This window comes from Ips typographus, linkage group LG6, assembly GCF_016097725.1.
Source record: "Ips typographus isolate SLU linkage group LG6, UJ_Ityp_2.0, whole genome shotgun sequence".
NCBI classification, from domain to species: domain Eukaryota; kingdom Metazoa; phylum Arthropoda; class Insecta; order Coleoptera; family Curculionidae; genus Ips; species Ips typographus.
This window is the reverse complement of record NC_138427.1, coordinates 4,755,613-4,782,815: the sequence shown is the minus strand read 5'-3', so window position 1 is coordinate 4,782,815 and position 27,203 is coordinate 4,755,613. Positions and strand designations below refer to the sequence as shown.

General features: G+C 32.8%; 1 protein-coding gene and 1 long non-coding RNA gene across 9 annotated transcripts in view; one reads left to right on the top strand and one right to left on the bottom strand.

The window, feature by feature from the left end:
• The window catches only part of LOC145730270 (uncharacterized), a 243,325-nt gene that overhangs the window by 33,365 nt on the left and 182,757 nt on the right, over positions 1–27,203 (bottom strand). The window contains exon 4 of one of the 2 annotated variants that reach the window (XR_014178576.1): positions 1,480–1,657. The exons of the other annotated variant lie outside the window; for it this stretch is intronic. This is a non-coding gene — a long non-coding RNA (uncharacterized LOC145730270). The remainder of the gene's footprint in view (positions 1–1,479; positions 1,658–27,203) is intronic. 2 annotated transcript variants of the gene reach the window in all.
• The window catches only part of Antp (homeotic protein antennapedia), a 141,902-nt gene that overhangs the window by 17,583 nt on the left and 97,116 nt on the right, over positions 1–27,203 (top strand). For 4 of the 7 annotated variants that reach the window (XM_081981385.1, XM_081981381.1, XM_081981383.1 and 1 more), the window contains exon 1: positions 16,075–16,364. The exons of the other annotated variants lie outside the window; for them this stretch is intronic. The gene's annotated coding sequence lies outside the window, so the exon portion shown is untranslated. Of the gene's footprint in view, positions 1–16,074; positions 16,365–27,203 lie in introns of those variants that run through there. 7 annotated transcript variants of the gene reach the window in all.

Sequence of the window (27,203 nt, the reverse complement as noted above, 5' to 3'; positions counted from 1 at the left end):
GGTCCTTGACACTTCAACAAACCAAATTAAGAACTTTTTTTAATTACATCTAATCAGCACTTCTGCACATTTATATTAGAAATCCATTTTGCAACAAACAATAAATAATTGAAATACGCAGGACTGTAACGTATTTGTTAATTTCATCCGCTACCCGTGCTTCACTTGAAAAATACAACGTTTTAAATATTATTTATTGCCCGGTCACGTAGTACTTGTTCAACGAATTCTCTAATTAAACAATTGGATATTGTTTTAATGCGCTAATTTATATTTGCACGACAAATTGTAATTATTTTATTCATTTATAATGCGCCAGTTTCGATATTAATCTGACACCGAGGCGGCGAAAAATTACCCTCAGGATTTAATTTGTATTTATGTTTTTTCGGTGTCATCATACAATTGCACTGTCATTTCCTACATGAATTTATGTGTGCATGTTTGGATAAACAATTTTGTGTTCGGACCTAAAAACTATATAATCACTGAAGTTTTGCTTATAATTGAATTTTGGAGCAGTATTTGAAACAAATTTCTGTTTTTTGTAAGGCTTTATTTTGCCCCGATATCAAAAGAGAAAATTTGGAAAGGTTGAAGGTCTCTTCACTTATTAAATTAATATTTCTTAAAATTGAGCACATTAAAATATTTAAAGATGCTTTTTGGTTAGAGAAGGTTCGGTCAAAGGACCTCTCTTTGGTATTTTATGATTACTCGAAGTCTTGCGACTTCGTGAATGGGTGCTGTTGCGAAAACCTCAGGAATTTGACATTTTTTGACGGTCACAAAAGGACTCTCAAGTCTAATAAATAATGAAGAGCTTGGGCAACATCAATTGGAATTGTTCAGAAAAATAACACATATAAATGACCGCATTCAATTTTTTGTTGGTCGGTTGCGATAAGAAGGTTGCTAGGCGTATTTTTCCCTGCTAAACACCCTCATTTAGCGATCAAAATAACTCAAACTAATATAAATCTAATTTCTTGGGCGCTAAATACGCAAAGAAGTTTCCTAAATAAGTTAGAAGGGAAACTCGGTCTGTCTAAATGATTTACGGCACTAAGAAGTGGAGCCGGCGGCCGTAATGGTGTTCCATCGATTTTACATTAAGGTTTCTTTGTACATTATACTTTATACAATCTAAAGTTGGATATGCACCCGGTCGCTGAGTTATGCCCCAGAAAAAGCCCGGCAACTTCGAAGACGGAGGGCGAGAAAAAACAGATAATGCGAAATAAATTTGCGGAGGCCGTGTTCTGATATTTTTCACATTATAAATAGCGGTAAAGCGTCCCCTCCGGGTTTAAATTTAGCTTTGAGGAAGTTATTCGCTGCGTCACCTGAAAAAGGTTACTTAGCCGAGACAAATCTAATTTATCTGCGTAGAAATGGAGAAAACTTTCTTTGGGTATTGGGTAACTGGCAATTCCTCGACGTGTAAATGTAAAAGATAAACTGCACGCAAACGAGTACATACTCAATATGGAGGGAACATGATCTCCCTGAAGTTGGCCGCTAAACCACCCATTTTATTGCAGTTTTGATCTTTTACTCTGATATCCTCGATGGATTGGCTACGCTTCTGGTTCGTTCAGGCGGTAATTGACGGCGCTTTAAGTAATCGACCGATCATCTTGTTTGTTGTTAATTACTAGAACAAAAGAAGAAATAAAAAATTAAATAACTAATAATAGATTTAAAATTAAATAACTATAATAATTAGAGAGGCGGAATCGATATTAGAATTTGGTTACTTATTCTATTAATATTTAATCACCACTTCCTTTCCTGAGATATTTACTTATACAGCAATTATAAAAAGTTTTAAGTTTAGCTTTTAGGAAGTTTTTTCATTAGTATGTAGTTATTTATACAGTTCATGCATTTTTGCATTTAAGGAAATTAGTTAATGTTGCAAAATGTAAAAGGTTTTTATTTTACAGTTCATTTGGTAACCCAATCTGATAATTGCGGTTTTAGGCATGCTCTTTGAAGTTCAGGGTAAAATTTAAAAGCAAAACAGTTTTACCGGCTCAAGAGAATTTTCGAGTAAATCAAATTATGGTATCAGTTATTAGAGTTGTTGAACAAAAATCCCATGTTGCCACTGATTTTATGCACATGTGACAATCCTGGAATTATGAAAAGATGAGATGTGTTTTTCTGGACTCTTTCGATTACTTTTTTTTGCCGCAAAGCTCTATGTTGGTTAGTTTTCGAAATACAGTACCTCTCATTCTTAGTAGGCCTCTTGGTAATATAGGGTGGTCCACCAGGAACCGCCGCGAATTCAAAATAGTGGCGCTTCCAGTTATACCGGAAGTAGGTACCAACTTTCTTATTTTAAATGGTATTTTATTATATTTTTAGATTCTGCTAACGATTTCAAGTATGTTCTATGTATGATAACTTATATCTATCTGCAACGGTTTTCGAGATATTGACGTTTGAAAAATGACGTATTCACACTTTCCAGTTTTCCAGGTGTCACAAATTTATAAGAGTAGAAAATTTTACATCTGTCAAACTTTGCAGTATGTCCTTGGCGCCATAGAAAGTTAAGATAGCAACTTGCAATCCATTTTGCTCTAACTCCTTCTGCTTAGGAGCGATGACATTCCAAAATGAAAAAATGTCATTTTTCATAAGTCAATATCTCGAAAACCGTTGCAGATAGATATAGGTTATCATACATGAAACATACTTGAAATCGTTAGCAGAAATCTGTCTGTCTGATCTGTCATCTTCTTTTCTTTTGTTATTTTGTCTTATACAACTTACAATATGGTTGGCTGGTAAGTATTATACTAACGGTTCAATCTGTTATCGGTGTTTGCGAATATGTCGTGCTCGATAAAGTGCAGTATATTGCTTGTTAATGCATTGCCAATTATTATATACTCGTTAGACAGTTTTGCAATTTGATTCTCATGAACCTGCTTGCCAGCATTTACTGTATATTACAATCACGACATTGACATTAATTGTGCAGTCAAGGTTGGAAATATTTTAAAGGATGGAATTATTAAAAAATGAATGTTTTCAGGTTGCGTAAACCAAAATACAGTAAATTCAACACGACAAACAATATTTGTGGTGCGGCTTCGCTAACCACAACGTTACGAGACAAACCCGTCAAAACATTTAATGAATAAATCATTCCGCATAACTAAAAGTATTAACAACCTCGACATTGCGATTGATTCCCTAGTAGCACAGTTTCGATTGAACTGTAAATATTGATGGTGATACGCAAACTTGATTGCATTTCCAACAAGGTATTACGTTAACGCCCAACTGTTTTGTCTGTAGGCAAATCCAAATAGGAATAAACACTCGCGAAAATAGAGAATAGAAGAGAAAGTGTCATGAAAAATGCATGAAATGAATATCAATTTAATCTGTTAATGGCTCCAATATGTGGTATCTTAAGCGGAAATCTCAGCCAAATTAAGCTATAGCTGAATAAAAGATATCACGTCCAAGCTCATGTTGATCGCAAAGATATCAGTTTGTAAACATGAAAAATATCAATCTAGCGGCCTTATATGGAATACGTACTTATTGAAAAAACTCCGGCACTCAAAATTTAATTTAAATAATCCTGATCGTAAATCTTTAGAGAAATATAAAGCGGAGGCAGAGCGTTGCTCTATTTCAGTCTACGAATTTGCATACTTTATTGCTGGTTATTGCTTGCGGTATTTACTGCGTTAGTACGCCAAAGAATTAGTGTTGACTTTTACGTTATTAAGTATGAGGAATATTGGTTCGTTAAATTATGACAAAATTGTATGCATTCTCTTTTTGATATTAGTTTTTACTGCAAATACCCCATTGCGCCATTTTGTCACAATTTCTCTAACCGTATTCAAGATCCTCATACCAACACTCTGTATTAGCCCATTTGTCTTAAGACACGAGCCCGGTATAAATTTTGTGTAAAAGAAAATTAGTTTACTGCGAAACCCTTAGATCTAATTACAAGGGAACTTCTTTTAGGACGCTTTTGGATTTATGTAGCCACTTGGTCATTGGACTAAAAACACGCGTTCTGTAATAAAGGCCACCAGAGTTAAGGACCGTATGCAGGCCGCAGAAAACTTTTTTCCTGTTACAGAATGGATTGCCGTCAATTAGTTAATCCGGCCCTGTGCCGGAACAAGACACACACCCAAGAAAAGCGATGAAATGCGGAAAAACCGTCCTTACAAGCTGACGATATTAAATTTTCCGACCTTCTGCGTTCGTGATCTATTGGCTCGAGAAAATGTGGTTTTTGTTATAATGTTAAACTGCTTCGTCATGTGCCGTCGCTATGGGTGTCATCTTGGCAATATGTCTTTTTGGTTTGGGTTTTGCTGACTGCCTGGATACATTATTGCGTTTGTTGGCTGATCGGCTTAGCGTAAAACCCTCATAAATTAAAAATAAGATAATTTCACGCTCGCCTTTGCTTTATGTGTCGTTAAACAAACAGTGCAGTTTAAATCGTCTTTAATTGAAGAATTTTACAAATAATACCGTAAATTCGCGCCTCTAACAAAAGTACCGGCTAAGCGTAATTTATAATATGTACTGGAAGCTTAACAAGAACGCGAAATTTATTATTCTGTTTATTTTAATAATTAATTACCATTGGAATAACGGTGCAAGAAAATAATTAAATCAAGAGTTTAATTAGCGATACCCTAACGCTAAATCTAAACATTTATCACCGCATCCTGACTGTCCCATATTATTGTTTGTTTGTATATTTTCGCGATTCACATTTACGTGCATATTTAATCTGTTTTTGATTCGAGTTTGACAATTTAATTTCATGTTAACTCGAATTTTAATTTACTGCTGTCTCTATTTCATTCGAGTTGCGTTCAGCTTGACCATAAATATGAGAATCTTTCATGATAAACCAGTAACGTTCAATTTGTTTTTAATAAAATATCACTGTAGTTATAGTTCAACTTGTAGAACTTTTGAATTACTATTATGCATAACCCATTTCTTTATTACCTGAGATGTTTAATGTGTGTTTTAATTTGTTAGTTCATTAAAAATTTTAAAGGTAAAAATTTCAAAAGTAAAATTTAACTAAATGTTACAGAGAATGATCACGAAGAATTCTGAACTAAGAAATGAAAGTTTCTTTTTGCACCTGCCCTCAGAAACTACCCTTAATTTTGCTATTGAACTAAACTATTATATTAGTAATTGTTTACCTCATTTTTGATGTTTTTTTTTATATAAGGTTAATTGGACTTTATTGAATTTTTTTCTTCTAAAATGTTTTGTTGGATTTCTTGTAATTTAACATTTTGCATTATACAGCCAAAAAGAAACAGGATTAAATAAATCATTACTAGTTAATCAAATTTTTGAAAACATTTAACTTAACTGTATATTAGTCCACACCTTTTTCAGGAAAATTGGTCCTTCCTAAGATTTTAAGATCATTTTGACTATATTTGTAAACAAGCCTATCTTATAGTCATCATACATCCGATCATAAGGTCTGGGATGCATGGAAGATATAGATAGCCGTTGAGAAACGGATTTCTTAAAGATTGCACTTGGTGGTACTTGACAAAAATATGATGTAACTAATGAATATTTATTATTAATTAACTACTTTTTGTTAGCACATTGTTCTGAACGTTGGAACTAATTTAGTAAAGGCGTTACAACGTTTTGGACTTTTTCAGATTCCCTGTATAATAAGTCTCGCTTAATTCATCGTGTTACGGAGAATCGAAGGATGGAGCGACACGACATTCAAATTCTTTGGAAGAGTGTGAGCGACAATGCGATCGCTTTTTGTTTCTTGTTTCTCTGTATGAACACAAAAGTATGCACAAACCAAAAATAGATCGAAGCTATGCAACGCGTCTCGCTTTCATCTGTCTTTAGTCAGTGTGACTTTTTATCTTCCATTTTCAGTGGAACAAGGCCAAGTATTCGTTTTGAAGAAAAGCCGCCATCACCCGAAGGAAAAGGTGTCTGAAACGCATGGCGGTGCTAGAAATACACGGCACGGCCATTTCACCTGCCGTTTCACAGACTGCCGCCACTTTGTGTCATATGTTTGGTGCCGGCGGCTATTCCCACTTTTTTTTTTAATTAGCCACAATCATCAGGGTACTTTTTCAGTTCGACGCCGATGCATGGGACTTTCATGAGACCCTAACGGTCGCTCGAGTTCCTGGGCATAACCAATATGGCTAATTGCTTCCGAATCCTCCATTCTTCCAGCCTCTCATTGCAAGAGCCGAAAATAATGACGTTCATAAATTTCGGCACCCCGAAGTGGCTTCTTGCAAAGATCCGCTCCCCTCGACGGCTTTTCATTTAGAAACTGGCAACCGATTAATGTCCCGGCAGTTTTTAATACACTGCCGCAGAAATACTTTATGAAGTGATGACATTTTTACATTATCTTTCTAGTGAAATTAACATCCTCATAATGCGGTTGGGCTCCGGAAAAAAGAAACGGTTTTTTATCTTCAGAGTGCTTGAGATGGAAGTTTTTCAAGCGGTTAAATTAGAGAGTGTCGGTATAAATCTTTTTCTTGTCTCTAAAATGTCTCAATCGCGATTAGGTATCTAAAGTGAAGAAAGTAGTCATTATTTTCAACCTTAAAGTTAATAAATATAACATTTTTTGTAATTTATTAAGCAAATAAAAACTATTGTCATTCCAATGTAAAATAAGTGAAAATAATGAAATGAATTATTGTTGAAATATCTGGTAAACTAAAAAATAGATATACTACAGATGACCATATCCCAATATGTATATTCCCGGACGAGCTAAAACTGCCATTATAAAGACACTGTTCGGATAGCATATTAACCCCAGGTCTTTTGTTATTTAATCAAAAAAAAATCAATGATATATACAGAATAAGAAAAAGATTATGACAACGAGCTATGCAGATGACACCAACCAAATATCTGTCTCAAACCTTGCGCTCAATCTACTCAGGATGTCTTGACAACAGCTAATTGGCTCAAAGAGAATCAGCTAATACTGAATCCTAAAAAAAAAAAGTTAGTATTTTTTAAAACAATTAAATGGCAATGATTCACTACACGTAAATGATGAAACTTACAAACTGAACAGGAACGTGCAATTTTCAGGGTTTTTGTTATTAGATGTAAAAGTGTGCCTCTACCAATTCAGCACCTAACAAAATCCGAGGAAGGTCCATATTATTCTTGTATTAAGTATGTAACAGTTTGCCAATATCACTGAAGAATCAAACCAATGTAATATTATTCAAAAAATAGCTAAAAATATTGTTAATTAATTGTGCAGAGGAATATTATACTAAAGTTTAAGGTAGAGACTGATCCAAATAAGGATTAACCATTTTTCCTTTTGGTTTATGTTAGCATCATTACTATAGTAAAATAAATTTGATTACCTGAATATCGACACTATTTAATTTTTGTATTATAAATAAATAATCTGAAATAGAGAAATGTTTTTTTAATATTTTTTTCTGTTGCAATGACTGAATGCCAATCAGAGGATTCTTCATAATATTCATGCTGTTCACTTTTAACAAACTTCAAAACGACACTTAAAAACATATTCAGAATAATTATACCACTCAATGCCATCTGCCTGTATCAACCTTGGAATATTTAACTTCCTTTATCATCGACGACGCTAATTCAAGCCACAAGGACATAAATCAGAAACCTCAAAAACAATCCGACATTTCGATTAGCAACACTCGCAACCATACCTGAGCACTATAAAATTCAATTAATTTCGTATCAAAATATCAATGGCTGCTCCCATCCCGCTCTACGTGCCATGCATAATGCGTAAGCAATCACAGTGGGACAGGATTCGGGGGATGGAAGGGAAAACCTGGCCCCAGAACGAACGGGAACAGCTGGGCTCAAAGGGGGAACGCAATTTGTCATTGTTTCATTTCGGGAGTTATATTAACTGAGACGCACACGTTTCTGTGTTGTTTTTTGAGGCAAGAGGGGACGATTATGTTTTACGTTGTCAATTATGTGCCTCAAAATAAAGAGAGGTTATATTCAAAAACTATAACTAGTAGTTTGAACTGGTAGTAAAATTTTTGATTAATGAAGGTGAGAAGATTTTATACCAATGGTACAAATTAATATCCGACCATAGAACGTAAAAAAAAAACAAAAACAATCAATAAAAAAATCGACAAATTGAATGATAATATGACAACCGAGGTGGCAACATCGTAAAGCCAGCTTGCAACTTCCTTACTTTAAATGGAACACCCTGTACACCATATTATTATAGTTTTAACTACTTCCACTGATATGAAGTAGGTTTCTTGTATCCGATCAACTCTTTTCGAGATATTGACGTTTGAGAAGTACCATTTTCGTTCTGTGTGATTAAAAAGCTTAATCACTTTTTTTGACGCTCTATGGGCCCATACAAAGTTGTACCATTGTTTCTGGAACACCCTGTATAATTTTACACACTGTAAGGTATGAATCTTTAATGGACTGAAATACAGAGTGTCAAAGTTAAATTTTATTTCCAGGCTAACATAAATGGTTTGTTTTTGAGAATGTGTCAGTTAATATAGTGAAACAATGACCGAGCAGCTAATGTTAATGTTATTCTAAAATTTGATGAAACATTTGAAACAAATTCTCTAAAAAATCAGTGGTGTTCAAAACTTAACTTCTATAAAACCTGGACAGTTTATTTGTTTTCCTCATATTATGATCAAATCATGTCTTTCTGTTACTAAATGACCAGTGCATTCCGAATAAAAAACATGGCATATATGCCTTCAAAAGAACATTAATAACTTAAGTTTTACAACTAGTACTGCAAATAAAAAAAGTCCGGCACCATGTCGAGTTAAGAATTTACCTGTTGTGTAAATTAAAAGTTGTCCAGCGCAGTAGTGAACAATTACTCTTCGTAACGTCAAGCAGCGTTAAACATAAATCACAAAGTTCTCTTCTTGGTTCCATTCTAAAATTAAAACGTGCGGAACTCTCAGTGAAGTTGCTCAAACTTAAAATACATCAAAATCTTCCTTAATTATGTTCTTGCGAAAGTTTGGTGCGGCCACAAGCGCCGCTAGCTATGAATACCGGGGGGCATTAACAACTTCACTTTTTCCCTCTATGCGCCCATTCAAGTGGGAAACGGGCGTCCCTGTATAAAGCGGAGAGTTGAACCTACAGAGCCGCAAACTATTCAAACTAAGAGCAACTTTTGACGGGCAAATTCCCCGAAAACGGCGCTTTCCGCGGGAAAACAATCCCCTGAGTTTTCCCGGCTCTAGAAACACGTTTCCCTTATTTAGGCAACCCAAATTTTAGGCCCAGAGTTAACGCCAAAGTGGTTTGGGAGATTATGTTTGTTAAATATAACGCCCGGGTCTTGGTAATCCAATTAAATTTATATACGGAAGGCTACCCCTAGGTTTTTGACGGCGGAAAGCAAAAAGTGTGAACACCTACGTTTTTCCTGGTTTCCGTTCCATCCAAATCCGGAGATATAAAAACTAATTTTAAACGATATCGCCCGGAATTGCCTGGATATCATCATATTTCTTTATTCGAAGTATCTTCGCCCCGCGTTTCTCGGTTCGTGTACAGTCACCCCCCGAGTCTCCAAAACTGGCGATACATCACTGGAAATTTATGGGCGTAGATACGACAGGAAAATTGCAAGAATGGCGGGGTGATCTATCTTTGTTGGGAAAGACGAGGGTAGAAAAATAAGATAAAAACCCTTAGAATTTGTGTCTCGAGTGAGCGGAATCGCCCACTGTTCACTTTCAGATATACATTTTATACATATATAGAGGATTTATTTAAGGGAGGAAATCTGATGGCAAAACAATGTACTCCAAGCCGTAACGAATTGCTTCATTGTTTTTTTTATGATGAATATGTATAGGATTAGACAACTTCCATTTATTTTTTTTAAGAAATTTTGTTGTGGTTAATTCTCTTTGAGCATATTTACTTTAAGGGTCATCAAAATGGGAACATTTACTAGTGAGGTTCAAAAAATATCACATTTCAAATCATACGTTAACCTTTTTACGTTAAAAAGAAGGTCTAGTAAATGCATTATTAAAGTCTTATGACAAAATAAAGTATATATGTTGTTAAATCTTCCTTAGCCAATACAAAATGCTGCCATTCAGTAAATCATGCGAAAAGAGGAAGAAGTAGATTTAAATTGGTTATTGACTAAAGTCAAAATATCTGTTTGTCTAATGTTCTTCAGAAACGTCATATTATGTCAATGGTGGTTCAGACAAAATTCGTTAGAAAGGTTTTGGCTGATTCTGGGTAAAATTGAAATTTAAGTCTATACCTAAACCTATTAACATTATTGTTATAATTTTAAATAGAATAGATTTCTATAGTTATTTTTTCTAAACCAAATTTTTAAAAATTGTTTATAGCAAAATTCAAAGTAATACGGTCGATGATGTCGCCACCCGACTTTCTAGAGCGGATATTTTAAAAACTATACAAGATACCGAAAAACTTTTTAGCTGTCATTTTCCCCCAGATTAGAAAATACTGACTGAAATGTCATTTCATTGCATTTCTGCCTTCCAAAGTACTAACTGAAATTGTGTTTCATTGCGTTTTAACTGACTATCCTTCTTTTATGATGGTACTTATCACAGTTCCAGTGAAGTAAAGCTTGTTTGTCACGTATTCCCAAAATTGCATTTCAATCATTTTAGTTCACACGCACAACCAAAAATAATAATTTTCTATGTTTAAGCAGTTTCAAAATATGCTGATTTTGAACACATCGAAAGTTTTTAGGAAACATTGTTTTTTTTGTACAAATTTTGCTTCAAATTTATATTTTAATTCTTCGATTGAATTAGAATAATTGCTGATAGTCCAGCTTAATATATTGATACACTGTGCATCAAGCTAAATAACAAAAACACAAAATGTAATAATTTGTGAAAAACACTAATATTTTAACACATTTTTGCCATATTTGGTAGGTACCTACTTTATAAGTAATACAAACTTCGTAATAAATGTATTAATTTTAAGTATCACGTTTAGTAAGAGCAATATTATAGAAACATTTTCTGAAAAAAACTCAAATTAATAAATCACTTGATATTGAATTAGTTAATAAAAATTACTTTAATATCTTAGTGATTCTTTAGTTGTAATAAATTTAATTATCATAATTTTTCCACAAATTTGTAATTTATGAGGACATTCTCATTAACGTAATGAACCAATATTACTTCAATTTAGTAATTATTTAATGTTACTACGCTGCATTAAAAATTAAAATACTAATAGTATTTACTAATAAATTGTATGTTATTTATTATATCGAAAAAAAATAACAATATTCAAATTTTGTTGGACTTTTAGCTCAATTTGTAAATGAAACTGTAATTATTTAAATCAACGAAAAAAACTGAATTAATTTCTCATAGTAAGCGATAATTGGAAATCCATATAAGTAATAAATAATATAATTTGTCGTTTTAAATCATTTTAGCTGTGATATATCATTATTTGTATACCACTAAAAAAATCATACAATACACTGAATTGAAGAATTTTAAATTCAGATTTGCACTTAATGCTGTATTTGCGGTTAACGTACAATTCAAGCTCTAATTAGCGTTTCATTAATCATGCTTGTCTGTTTAACAAAAACGTGCACAAACCTTATTCGCAAGAAATTTATTGCGCACAAGGAGTGTCAAGAAAAAATCGTCAAAACAAGCTTAATGTCATAATTGTTGATAAATGTGTTTACTAATTTTGAAAATAATTAAAGATCATAAGGTGATGTGAAATGCAAACATTTACGTTAATGATGATTAAAATCATCAAACAGTTTGGTGCCACTGTTTTTCTTTAATTGGAATTGGAGACATTCTAATATTTAAATTAGAAAAAGGTCCAAACGTCATTATTAGATTAATCGACTTGTAAACCAGTCAACTAGATTTGAATACATAAATCGAGGGATTTTTCCAAAAAATCCGAGTAGATAAGATGATTTATGTTAAGAAGCTCTATGTAAACCAGATAAATAAGTAAAATAACGAGCTCTAAATTTGAATATCGTATATGGTAATTTAACAGGAAACACATTCATTTTAGAAAAACCAACGGACTCTACAGCATGTAAATTTAAAGTCCGTTATAAATCATTAAATTATTTCTGGAAGGATTTCAAAAACGTTTTGTATTGTTAATTAAGCAAGTGGTCGATAAATAGGCACCAATTAAGCCACGTTCACACGATGTGAACTTGAAGCATTCCGCTTTGTTTGGTTTCTCTATTACTACCTTGAATTCTCTTTCACTTGAATTCAACTGCAAAAATAAAACACAAATTGGAGCCATCGACAAACTTATTATCTGAGCATGGTTGTGCCGTAATCTGGTAGTCCTTGACTCGTATATTTTCATATCCGCGTCCCATCTTTTATAAGAGGACAACCAGCTGGTCGCGCCGGTCGCTGTTCAAGGTTGCCAACCCATGGAATCCAGTTTGTGAATCTTTAAAATATGGCCAGCCTGGGGTCGCTCCTCCGTTCGATAAAAATGCTATTGTCTTAATTTCCGAGACATTATTGAACGCCATTATCGGTTTTCACCAACTCGGCTCTACCCAATTTGATACTGGAAATGTTTGTCCTTTTAAATAAAATACCGTTACTAGAGAACTGTTAGGTAAAGGGCCTTCAACATTGCACAACCTGTAAGGAATTCAATGGTCTGGAGGTGTTTTCAAGGTGATGCTACAAAAGAGACTGCTAATGATGCTTAAAAAAGATCAAAATATGCTTTGTGTACCTGTATATTTTTTTTAAAAAAGCAGCAGGTGCGTTTTTAAAGAAATGAATCAATAGCTAGGATTTTTGGTAAATTATTACCTCATGAAATGCAAGGTCTTCAACAAGGTTTTGTAAAGTCTCGGTTACTATGAAAGTTAAGTTATATGAAGAATGCTTCAGACAATTTTATTTTGCATTCTTAAAACTTGCTATTAAGCAGTTCTATTAAGTGTTTATAGTACCCTTAAATAGTGTGTCTTAAACTCGATTGTTTTGACAGCTACAGGGCTCTAATAATGATAATAAGCTAATTCCTTTTAAATAGTTTATAGCCCTAATCTTACCCTGATGTAGTAAAATAGATACTTTTTACTCGACTTCTTAAATCATACTTTATAGTAGGTAGGTAGTCTATCTGGAATGCGGTGAGGAAACATTCTATCATCATGGTTTTCTCTGGAAATTTAACTCAAAACTCATGGATTTTTCAATTTTCAATAAACACTACGAAGGATTTGAAATTTTAGAAGCAATTGGCAGCATTAAACTTGAAAAGTTTGTAATTTTTAGGGGTTTCTTCCAGACTCTTGCAAGGTTTTCCGTAGTGTTTAGAAACCTCTTGCATTTCCAATATAATGGCTCACAACATTGCGAAGTTTTGCGATTGTAACGTTTTTCCTATAGACGTTAAATATCAACTTTTGATTTCGTGAACTCCACTTTATTTAACACAATTAGCATTATTGATTGGCTGATTATTTATTTTTGTGTCTTGTAATTCAATAAGAATTCCGTTACTGTATACAGAGTAATTCGTAAGGAATTCGATATAGCGCAGGGTTATAAATCTACAGGGTGGTGGTGTTTTAAAACATCGCTCGCTATTTTGTGTTATCTGAGATTTTATCCCATAAGTTTCGATTAGGTTATTTTTTATTTTTCACCTTTTTCATACCTTAAAAATTGATTTTAAACAACTTTTACACGTTTAATAAATTAACTATTTTTTATTTTAGGAGAATCAAAAAACCAAAATTCACAAATTTAGGGTTTTAAAAAATTTGAAATAGCAAGTATGATTCAAAACAATGAAATAAATAATGTTAACTGTCAGTGTCAGGCAATTAGTCAACCAAGATGGCGATTGTATTCTTTTCCATCTTGACTTTTTGCTATTAAAGCTTTTTTTTCATTAAAAATTAAATTAATTATTTGATAGTTGTGTTAATTAAGACCAATATTGCATTTGAAAGTAGAAAACTGATTAAATGAAATTTAAAATGACTTAAAAAGTAAACGCAGCGCTTGTAACGACATAAAATCAAGATTTCCAATAGTAAAAAATGCGAAAATAGAAGAAAAAAGAGTATAATTCCATTAATTCTTAGAAGTAATAATGTATTTGTCGGTATTGTCATAAAGCTTGAAAAACGACCTTTTTAGAAGGTACTTTCGACTCTAATTTCCATTTAAAACAGTAAGGTTATGTCATATGACAGGTGACAAAACAGTTCAGCTCACAAATATTTACAACTTTTATCTGAATATAATTTTTCTACTGAGAGAAGAGATCAACAAAATTTGTTTTTTGCTAAATATCTAGTACCCCATACATTTTTTTAAAAAACGAAAAACGGTTTTAAATTGGTTTAAAATTGCAACTTACTTCATATTATTTTTCATTTGTTACGTACGTTAGTAACGTTTTTTTAATTCTTTCTTTGAGTTTTGAGTAAAATATCTCAAAAACAGCAAAAATTCATACAGAAGCACTAAATAATTTTTAAAATTTTAACCAGATGTATCTTTTGCTACAATGCAATTTTGTTATTATTATTGGTGTTCTATAAAATTATTGTTTATTTATTAATTACTTACTGTAATTACTTTTGTAATTTTCTTTAAAGGATGTTATATAAAACAAACAAAAAAGTACGTCCAATATGTAAAGTTAAAATTAAATGTTCAATAGACTTTACAAGAGAGAGAGTTTTTTTTCGAGTTTATACAGGGTGTTACAGATTTGATGCATTAGCATTGCTATCTCAGGAACTATAGTTGATAGAGCTTTAGTTAAAGGGAGGCAAAGTTGCGCGTTTTATTGCTAAATAATTTAGTAAAAAAAATTCAAGCAAAATTCATTACATCCGGCGATATCCGACAAAAACCGATAAAGTCAAATTTCTATTTTATTTTTTACCACTTTATTATTGATTATTTTGGAAAATCAATGGCACCTTCTGGAGGCATTTTCTTATGCTTTTCAAGAAAATGATAATCGATAACATCATTAAATTCAATTTTTCAAATCGGACCTTCTTTGATATACAAGGACGTGTCAAGCGTTCATTCTGGTTTATTTCACTTAATGGTGTGTAATAAGTTATGTAAAAGATTGATTTTTTTCAGGTATATACCACTTCAGAACGTTTCCTAAGCTTTGCTTGTTTCTGCAGTAGCTTCAGGAACATTTTATATACTTTAATTAGCAATAAAGTAAATTAAAAATTGTTTGTCATCATATAGTAATAATATTATATAAATAATCACCCAATCCCTGAATGGTTAAAACTAAACGTGATTGACTGTTAACGACTTAAATTTAAACAATTTACTGATAATTCACATGCTAATTACCGTCCCATGTATTGGGTCGAATGATCACTCCTACTTAATATTCCAGATGGGTACCCATCTCTAACTTGTTATTTACGTTAAGCTTTTAATAGAATATGACACCACTTTGATATAAATATACCACCATGTTTTATTAATATTTTTATTCAGTTGGTAACATAAAACTACCGAAAATTAGACCAGATTATTCACTTCCTGCCACAGCACTTCTTCACAAACCGCCCCAAATTACCATCATAATAACCAGCGACAATACCCATAATTTACCTTTGCTCACCGTCCCATCATCAGACACTATTGGCGTCCCAGAAACCCAAAGAAGCAGGTAAAAATCGAAACCTTGGAAAAAATTAAACCGTAACACCCCCCGGTATCTCGAAAACACGTAGCGGTCAAAATCCCATGAGTTACGAGCTCGGAACCGTTCATTGGCCCCCCACCCCTAAGATTTACGCGCGTCCTTTGCCCCTTCCACCCCTCCCCCCAACACCCCGCCTATGTCTTGGACCATGCGGCGTGCTTAACATGCTTATCCCTAATGCCAAAGCCCCTGAAGCTTATGCAATCCCCACCACATCGTATACCGTGTCTATCGTGGCGCGCGGTAAAATCTCAAACGATTTAAATTAGTGGATGCTTGATTCACAAACAATAAACACGCCATTTTATTGCTTTATTGCTTTATAAGCTTTTGCACCCGGTTTTCGAGTTTTTTTTTCGAAGATTTTTTGAGCTTTTTTAGTGGGTTCGTACGGTACCTGGTTTATTACTTCAGTTTTTTTGGTGTTTTTTTTATATTGTGCTTTTTATTACTTTTTTATTGGTTTTAATTTCACTCAGTTTGTGATTATTGTTTGGTTTGATGCATTTTTGGAACGACGCAAAAACAAGTGGAATGTAAGTAATTTTTGAATACTTCTTTTAGTCATAGTTTTTATTACTGTTTATTTTTTTTAAATATAGTTTTTCGTTCTTGAATTGACATTTTCAAAAACACATAAAAAAATATTTCCATGTTAGTAATTTGCAGATTTTGTAAATGTTTAAAAAACTACAAAAACCACCTACAGAAACAAAATCAACAGGTGATTTTTTAAAAAAAATTACAATTTATAACTGAAAGTTTACAAACGACCTTTTGACAAGAAGGCGGACTGAAATTAAATTAATATTATGGCCGGCGGCTGCAATATTCACCTACTTATACTGTACCTAAAACAATGCCAATTGAATTGACCTCGACACCATTCTAATCAAACTGTAATATCAAATGTAATTCTTTACCAGCGACGTTTCAATATCCGTTCTGCAATTGAAAACTTTATAATTTCAAATTAAATTTTTAAAAGGTAATGAAAACTAATTTTTAGGCAGTCAAAGTCAAAAAATGTCTTTGACAATTTAATTGAATTTTGAAATTATTTGTTTTGTTGGGAATAGCTCAATTTACAAACAACCAACCTAATTAAAAACTTTTTCTCCTTTTGTTTTAAAAAACTCATTGGAAAAGACATGTTTTTCGAAGAAATCAACAGTGTTTTATGATGATTTAAAAACTTAAATAGTTTAAATAATACTAGATTGAACTATTATCACCACAGAATATTAATTGCTGAATTAATTTTTAGTTTTAATTTACTAGGTATTTTAGTTGTGTAGATTGCATTATATTTATTACGGTAATTAAGTCACGCTAAACATATTAAGATTAAACAATTAAAAAGTGTGTTTGTTTAAAGTAATTGCAAATGTTATTAGCATTAGTTCAGAAGAATTTAGAGGAAGTTTAGAGTTAGTTTAGAGAAGTTCAGAAAAAAATAACATTAAAAATTATCTTTTTTCTAAATATCTGAAAAATTAAAGCATATACCTACATATTCAATTTTCGAAAACACAATTTAACCGATCTCGTACCTAATTACAGATTTGTAGTTAAGTAGAAAAAATAAGATAAATAAATAGATAAATTTTTGTGAATTAAATGAGAATAGAAGACCAGAAAAGTGGAAAAACTAGTAAAAAGTGGAGAAACGACGACAAAAAAGGTTCATTTTACATTTCAGTGCCTTATTACACTATTTGTCTGGTTTCATCCCAATTTCCGCTTCTCTGTGAGTTGAAAATAGATTAAAGACAGAAAAATAAAATAAATAAAGAGTAAAAAAGATGAAAACACCACTTTCCTGGTAAATCCATCAACACCTACAACCGAACAACCTCAACGCTACTACTACCAGTACAAAATATTAAATTAGTTATATTGGACACCTTGTAATTCATTACCATTTCCTATGCAGAATTAATAGAAAAAAAAATCGAATTTAGAAGAAAACAAGAATATACTGATATACTAAAAAATGTATTATTGTTACACCTGATTTTTGGGCTATACTGTATTGTTAAATTACCATGAAGCAAACCAAAACAAAAATGAATTAGTTCCAAAGAAGAAAGACATATAAGAGGCTTATACAACATGTCGATTTAAGTAGATAAAGTCGAGGATAAGCAAAAACAGTACAAAAATTGCAAAAACGGGAACAAGATAAAATCCAAGTGTCCCAAAAAAATCTAAATGGTCCTTTCATGATCTTCAGGCTTTAATTTGATCGTCAGTTTGTGTAACCTTAAATATAATAATGCGTGCTAGCTTATCTAGATTATTATCAACGAAAATGCTCCATGAAAATGAGAAAAACTGAGGGAATCACCTGTTTATACCTTATACAGTACAATTTTGCAGTGCACTGCACTAAACCGGCATTAAACATAATATTTTCAGATTAACTGTAGTTTGTAAAATGTTTTCTTTGTAACAGAATTAGGATCCAATTAACTATATTACTCGCTATATTATTACCACATGTCTTGGCATCGTTATGACAAATCATCTCAAATTGCTTTTCTGATCATGAAACTGTTAAATCTAATAAGTTTTATTTACTTGAGAGTCATTCATCCTTAGTGATTAGTTGTACTGTTATTCAAAAGTGTTTATCAATTATCTAACATAATCAAACTCTTCCATCCCATATTCATAAAACTTTTTCAAAAATTCAAATTTTGTTTAAATATTATACATGCAGATGTTGATGTCTAAAGTTTCAAAAGTAATAATTCATACATAATATTTGCTTATTATTAAAGTTTGATATTCAATCACAAAGTATCAATTTTCAATGTTTTCTTTCAAACGTATTCAAATAACGTCACTTGGTTTCATTTTCCACTGTGGTATTTGAATTTCAAAAAATATCGTCATTAATTATAAAGCATACACTAAATTTCTCGTTGGTTCATATATTATTAATGTTGGAAATTTCTTTAAAACCGTCTCGAACTTCAAAGTAAATACTCAACCAACTGAAATTAAAGCATTTTGCATATGGTGCGCATTTTTTTTTGTATTTAATTTCTGCTGACAACGTAATAACTCATTCGCCGCGGTTGTTGTCGTAAAATAAAAGAAAAACATGCCTCTGTATGAATATGGAACAGTTCTTCGGCTTCGTCCGTCCCGTAACCAGTTTCGCAGGAACAAGCCGAGGAATTTCATTTGCTGGAAATTGATATCTCAAATTGCTGAATGAGAAAAAAACTGGGGCGCAAAAAAGCATGCTCTCTAATCACGCGGCTAATTTTAACCGGAGGGTTAAGCGGCGTCCGGAAAAAATCTCGTCTATTTGAGCTTGTCTTGTTTACTGCTCTCTAAATATAGATGCTAACAAAAAAATAGTATAAATCACAGTCACTCTTCGGGGTTATCTTGTCGCCACCATAATATATCAGCAACGTTTGGTATCCAGGCGTCATCCACCTCAAACTGTTTATTTTTTCCACTTAGGGATGGCATTTTCAAACCATGTTAACGCGCAACATTTAAAATTAACCGCGACCTTTTGGCAGTCTCGCAAACTTTCAAGGAAAAATCGCGAATAGTGCATCATCAGACGTAAACAAAACATGAGCAGTGCCTCAACTTAAAGCGCTTTCGACGCGGTTATGGTTTGTTTAATCCCGAAGCAATTTATTAATGCCATTAAATTTGATAGTGTCATTTATGTCACCATTAAATTGCCGGCTTGTCTAAGTGGATATAATGCACTTTAACCAGGAGGCGACGTTGCCAACGTTTCTTAATGATTCGTTACCAACGCCTCATATTTTTCCTTTGAGATTTTGAACGTGAATTTGATCTAAATTAATGTTACGGTAACAACGTAACGTATTTATAAACCTACACGTGTAAGTTTATTATCAGTAATTGTAATATTATCGTTTAAAGTTTTTCTGTCATTTACGTTCTATCTAGCAATAGTAAATTCAAATTCAGGGTTTCTTTTTTGTCCCATTTAAATTAACACATGTGCTTGCGTGAGGAGAGGGCGTGAGCAAAATAAATGGGTTCTACATTGTGTGAGATAATCATCTACTTTATGTTTGGGATAAACGTTTACCCAAATTAAACCTCTCTTTGTGATGGTTTCATTTTTTTTTAGACCTTAAAAGCCTAACTTTATACTACACTTAATAGGTGCAGCTTTACTAATGCTAGGACATGCAACAGGAAGCAAATATTTTGTAACAACATACATACTAACAATTTATGACTATGACTCAGATTTCTTAATTCTTAAGCTAGCTACAACATTTATTAATATGCAGGTCACAGTCAACCAACTCAATTACCACCAGTGGCGCTCACCCACACTTTTTGCATTCAATGATTAGAATTTGAAAACCTATTCGTTAGTAAAAATGTTACTTGATCTACCTTTATATAAATTTTTTTATAAAACAGTCATAGAACAGCTATGCAGCAATAACAGTCTTATTCGAGTTATAACATGAAACATATCAAATTATATTATCAAAATTCAATTTCCCAATTACACTACAAAACAACACAAATAACATAACACTCAAAACTTGTTCAGCATCTTTTATTTCACTGTTACAGAAGACATCTAAAAACTTTGTTTTTTTCCTTCTTCATACCATTCTTAGATAACAGTTTTTCCTAATTTTAGAGTGAATAAAATTGAATTCACAATTTTTATCTCCCTCCGTCTTTTTTCAAAAATCTTAGAATCAGAAATTTTATCTTACGTTAAATAAAAAGAAGTAATTTTGAGTATTCGATTCTTAAAAATTAGGCAAAAATCTTGTTTTTCATTCAGCTGGACTCGTACCAACCACCTCTAACCTTTCCGTGGTTCGTTCAAGTCCAGTTGAATGCGGAACAAAACTTTAACCGAATTTTGATGTATATCCGAATGTCAAACATTATTTCCTCCTATTTAGGGTCGATAAACAATTCCAGTTAATATACATTATTTGCGAATAACCGAACTTCTGCAGCTTAATGTAACATCCAGTACTTTTTCAGTTTCTTCCAATGAGAATATTATCAAATCAATGTTGTTCTTCTTAGACAATTATTCTTTAACCTTCCCAGAATCTCTAATTCATACTATACGATGCTAATTTTCTTTTTTTTTTGTCATTTATCACATTAAAATTCAAAATTCATTAAAATTGTGAAGCAAAAAGTGAAAAGTAAAGTTGTATTTTTTAATGGAACACCATGTAAATTACTATACGTTTGGGTAGAAAAATTTGTTAAGTGATTGACATATCTAACGTGAACCGTTTTTTGAGAACCCAAAAATTGTAAATTTCCATGTTCGACAATTCGTAAAACCAAAATTATTAAACTTCGAGAAAAATGGATGAACATTTAATTCTTAATTTTTCATAATCAAAATGCCCTTTATGATTTTCTTCAGATAAATTTTTTTGAAAATTTTTCACTAAATTTTGACATCAAATTTTTTAGCTTAGAAAAAACTAATGTAGCCATTTTTGTGTTCACGTTTTTGGTCGCAAATATCTTCCTTCAGTGACCAGTTAAGGCAAAACCACTCCTTAGCTTTCTTGTAAAGAATAAAATTTCCTACAACTTTTCGGTTTTGTAATTTTTTTGAAATTTTGCTAAATTACTGAGTTACGGGGGTCAGTAGATTACTACTAATTTATTGCCAAACTGTCTTCAATTGGATACTAGTTTGACAGCCGTAGACAGTTTTAAATATTCAGGCAGTCTTATAATCAATAGGACTAAAAAAAATACAGAATGTCTAACATAAAAAAAAACTTTACCACGTCACAATTTCCTGCGACACCCTGTAGTTATGCCTAAAATTTGAAACAATGTTGAATAGCTTTCTGTGTGATTTCTTAAATTCCCTACAAACACATTAGAATATTAATTATCCAAGACTTATCTATACTTTATTGGCTTCATAAAATACCAGGCTTTCCTCTTTTGGTCTCAAAAATTCACTTTTAAAATGCTTTTTATTCAAACTGGGACTAAGATATATCTTCTGGATGTTCTGTAGTAAATTTATACAACAACTTACTTGGTTTTCGATTTTTTTAGTTACTAGGACAATCAGAGAATATTTCACTAAACTGATTTTGGTTTCAAAAAACAAAAGTGAGAGTATGTGCCTTTTTCCTACTATCAAGTTGTCAAAATTCAAAATTTTAATGTCGTTACCAATTTCTTCAACTTCTTGCTTGTTAGCAGCAGAGTAAATAAACTGGGGAAAACAAATAAAGTATAAAATATCAAAAATACAAGCAATAGAAATTTAAAAAAAAAAAACTAACCACCATACCATCCAAATTTTGTTACTGGAAAAATAGAGTCAGTGACTTTTAAAACTTTAGAAGGTAATTCCGGCTAAAGTTGCCGTACGCTTTCGCAATTCCATAAGTCGTAAATCGGTAAAAACGGCCACTAAATCCCCAAACTACTCATAAAAAAATTCCCAACAAGTTGTACATGCATATTTACTCTCGTTATCTTCCATACCTAAACGAATTTTTCTTATTATGATGCCATCATAAGGCACTTACTACTTTTGAAGCTCGTAATTCACGCCTCATAACTCCGCCATTTTAAAAGGGATCTCGCCAACTTAGCAAACTTTAAAAAGTTTTAAATTTTCTAAACTTTCTGCTTAATATAGTCGGTCACATATTTGAGAGTCGTTAAATCATCCTAATCTGTTTATCTTCTTTTATCTAAACTTTGTTATTCCCGCCACCATCGTATCTTTTACCCCAAGGGGCTCCCAAATTGTCTCCAATTGATACGAGATCTCTTAAAACAAAGTCGGCCAATTATCAATTTGTAAAAGAAAAATATGGTTAATGGATTCGGTACAGTGAGTTAAAAGGAAAATTTACATCGTGCTGGCTAAAGTAATTGCCTTTTATTTATGGGCGTAATTAAAGGTATCATTGAGTCTGGTACTTACTGAACTGGGACAGGAAGTAGTGTAATGTAAGTAAAAAAGATTTGTGTAATGTAAAATATGCGTCTAGTACCTGATGGAATGACATAAAAATCACGTTACATCGATCAGAACAAGAAGAGTTGGATTCCGTGATTAAATAATGCAAAACCCAGCAAATTAAATATAATTCATTTTAAATTGTGTAACTACCAGGAAGTTGCTGAAGAAAAATACGTTTCTGGTTTATGCACTTGAAGAAAAACCGTTTGCAAACCGTACATATTTTTTATTTTCTCTTCATTAGTTTTTCAGTCGTAAATAATAGCATTTGGCCGGATCCCACTGATAAAACTCCAATAAAAATTGTTCCCCCTCAGATACCGTTAATTAAAGGTCTCCAATTTATGGATCAATGCACAGTTGCCACATTTTGTCAATTTTCACTTAACCAAATCATCCACTATCATCTGAAACTACAGTTTTCTGATATGTCACAACTGAAAGTTTAATGCTAAAACAATCTTTAGAAAATGCAATGTGTTAGGAATTGGGTTAGACATTTTATGAAGGTGAATTTGGCAACAAAGGCTCCTCTCATCTTGTTCTAAGGGTCAAAATATAGGGAAGGGGTATAAGGCGTAGTACGAAATCGGCCGATACCGTGGCCAGTTTGTCCCCAGGTTTAATTGCGGGATAATGGATGGTCATTCGTAAAATATAGGTCCAGAGGATTTGTCGCTCCAAGGGTGTTTTGCGATTAACTAAAGGTATCCGATGCGTACGACACATGGAAAATTATGGCTGTTTAAATCCTTTCAATTTGTAGCTGAGCTGACTCCCTCCGGATATAAAGCACGACAAGCATCTGGAACCAGAAAGATCATAGACATTCCGTCCACGTGTTGGTCTGTCCGTGCTATTTGCGGTTTTGGCCATGACTAATTTGGTTAACTGTTTCCAAAATTACAAACAGAACAAAATCTGGTGCAAAAAAACGGTAGTTGCTACCGGGACTACTGAAACAAAAAGAGTCGACCCAATAAAACCATAAAGCAAGTTTGGGTTCTTTGAGGTTTTTTCAGTAAAAAAAGCCTATCTTTTAAAGGGACTTAGGCTTTAGGAAATTTACGACGCCATAAAACAGGATAGCTTTTGTTGGGCTATAAATTGTCACCTATTAACCAAATAGTTCAGATACAGTTATTTTCGGAAGGTCGATGTGCGTTTTTTTCGATTTGCAAGAAACGGCGAAACGAAAACATTTCCCAGGCAGACGACAGGAAGAAAGAAAAATATGCACAAGGTTTTTAAATACAATGAATAACTTTACGTTTCTGTGCACGTGCAACTCGGTGATGCACAGTTTTCAAGCAGGTGGGTACGTTCATTTATACGTATGTAGATATAGGGCATTTCTTGATAATCATCTATGTGTATACAGTGAACCAGTGGCGGGTTGTAAATCATCATTTACTCTGCAGTATCTCAACTGGAAAATAATTGAAAAACGTAACTAATTTTGGTATAAATTAAGATAAGGTAATGTAAGTCGAGAACTTATTAAAGTTATTAAAAGCGATATAGCTACACACAATAAAACAAACCTTCTGCTATACAATGCACAAAATGGTTTGAAAGATATTACTGTACAACTAATACAAACAATTAATTTGTTACTGCAACATTAAATATTAAACCAAGATAAATAAAAACTAAAGTTAATTCTAAATAAAATAACGTTTGGCCCCTCAACTTAATGAAATTCGCAACTTATGAAGTTTAGTTTTTGAATTGTAAAAGTACTATTAATAATTCATCTTTAAATGTTTTGAGGCATAATAATAACAGATTTTTCTGAATATGTATAAATCAATATTGATACTGAGAAACCTACACCAGTGACATTAAAATTATTCCATCCTTACATATAATAATAGTTATTTGCGCAACTAGGGAGGAAAGTGTAACTTTTGCTCCCGCGAACAATTTGAGACAGACAAAAAGCAATTTACTCCAGAGATACGCATCTAATTTTTTCTACGACCAATGTTATGTTTTATGAAAAAAAGCAGCATACAACATTAATACCTGGCTGAAAACGAAGGTGTTGTTACTAAAAATGTTTGTCAATTTGTCAAGAAAGTGACAAACTGTCGTTAGAAAGTGTGAGTTTTACTGGTGGCACTTTTCCTCCCATGGGGGTAAAATACTTTCAGTCTCTCTGGGTGTGTATTCTTGAAACGAGGGAAGGGATTATCAAGAGAAACCTGTAGAATGTGACAGGAACCCGCCATTGTCAGCTTCTTCTGTCACATTCTATCAATACTTCTCCCGAGATTTTCGTTCCCTGCTTTCAAGAATCAGGGAGGAAAATTTTAATGTCTAATGGGTCGTAGAAAAAATTATTTACTCCTCGTAATTAATCTGATTTGTTTCAAGGAAGGGATGTGAACCATAAGATCAATTTCTGGGACTCTTTTTATATTTTGTTAGTGTCAACATTCGTCATTAAAAATATAACAAAAATAAATAATTTCTTGACAAATTGACAACCATGGTACATAATTAGTTTTGGAAGTTCTGTAGCAACTAAAAATTTAAAAAAGAATAAATTCAGGTCCGACTTGGAAAAAATAAGCTGATCTAAAAACAAAACGTCAGAACTGAAAACTAAAATTAAAATAAAAAAAAAAAACAAAATTATTTTCTTGAATAACGTAGAAAAGTGTTTACAAAAAGAGGGTGTAGAAAGTGCCTTTTAGTTTTTCAAAAAGATAATAATATTTAACTTTTCTTTTCGGATTTCCGGTAATACAATTTTAATTTTAATTTATGTTTAAGTTTTCTAGCCTAAAAACGATAAGCCACTGGGAGAGTCACAAATTGAGATTTTACAGATTTTAAATTTGCTATAAGAAACTGGATTTTCTGCTTTAACGCTGTGCATTAAAATAAAGGTTTAAATGGCTAAAATCCAGTGACTTGGGACTATCCATGATTTGCTTCACTGTGATGTGGTGAAAAAATGCCGAAACTAAGACTCTTCAGTAATAATACGTTGTGTGTATCCAAGAAAAATTAGGATTTTTCAAAAGACCGAACAGAAAAATGTTGGTTGAGAATTATTGCTCATATATCCTAACCCAAAAATGCATTTTTTAAGACTTTTTAAATTAGAAAATCTCTCTCTAACAATATCACACGTCAAAACGTTAACAACAGTACAAAAATGTCCTTGTTAACATACGAAAAGCACTTAGTTTTGTTTGATAACATTTCAGGTAAATTAGAAGACAAAAAATTATGTTAATTTTTCTTTTAGATAAATACCTAATAGTTTAGTAAGTAAGTTCCTAAAATCTTGTTTAGAGTATAATTATGTAAGTTATTTGAATATTCTGTGTAAAGAAGCTGCAAGAGAAAAACAAACGTATACCTAGAATTAAATTGGAAAAATTACATTACTTCATCACATTCTTGTTTTTGCTGTAACTCTATTAATTGGGTTTACATTCTAACGCTGCATGTCTGCCATATATGACAAAATTCCATTTGTGTAACAATTTATGTTGTAACTTTTGTCCTGAAGTGAACAAAGGCTACGCACGCCATAAACACGTTACTATAAAAGATAGAAGTGATGAAAAAAAATGGAAAACAACCATCATCGTTCCTCCCCTCCCCCTTTTACAAGCAGCCATAATGAATAAGGCCGAACCAAATGTGATCCGTGCCTAAATTCCATGTTGTCTGCGAGTGACAGCATATGGGCCCGTTTTTGCCCCCCCGGGCCCCCTCGTCCTTATCTGCTTTGACCCTAATCTAACGGCTTGACAGGTCGCCAGCTGGTGCCTATAAAGGAGGCCATACACGGTGCCGCCGTTTTTTCGCTCTTCTACGTATCCACTCTTTTAATTACACGTTACTATACGTTGCCCCGTAAATTGCTGTGTAATTAAACCGGTTAAATCCTCTAGTGTATTCTGGGGAAGTAATATGGAGCGAGTGCACAAATCCTTTAAATATTCTTTACACCTCCCTATTAAATTAAATTCGATTGCATTAAATCCAGAAGCTTTGCCGCTAGTGCATATAGCAAGCCGCTTGCGCAATCATAAGTAGGTGCTAAAGACTCTAAAGCTCATACCTATAACTGTTCCAGCTATAAATTTCTTGTTCAGCGTTACTAGCTACGTTCCCGGATTCTTGATTCTGACCGCCCAAGAATAACCGGATTCGGATTGTTCTAGAAGCCGACCCTCCATCAAAATGGAAACCATAATATATCTTGGCGGTCTTATTTCGGGCAAACTTACCCAACTCGAAAGTTCCAATAATACCGGCGGGTCCAAATTTAGACCCAGAGCGCAGGCGAGAAGGCATAAATCAAATTAAAAGAAGCAGAATCAACAACACCTCCGTCGAG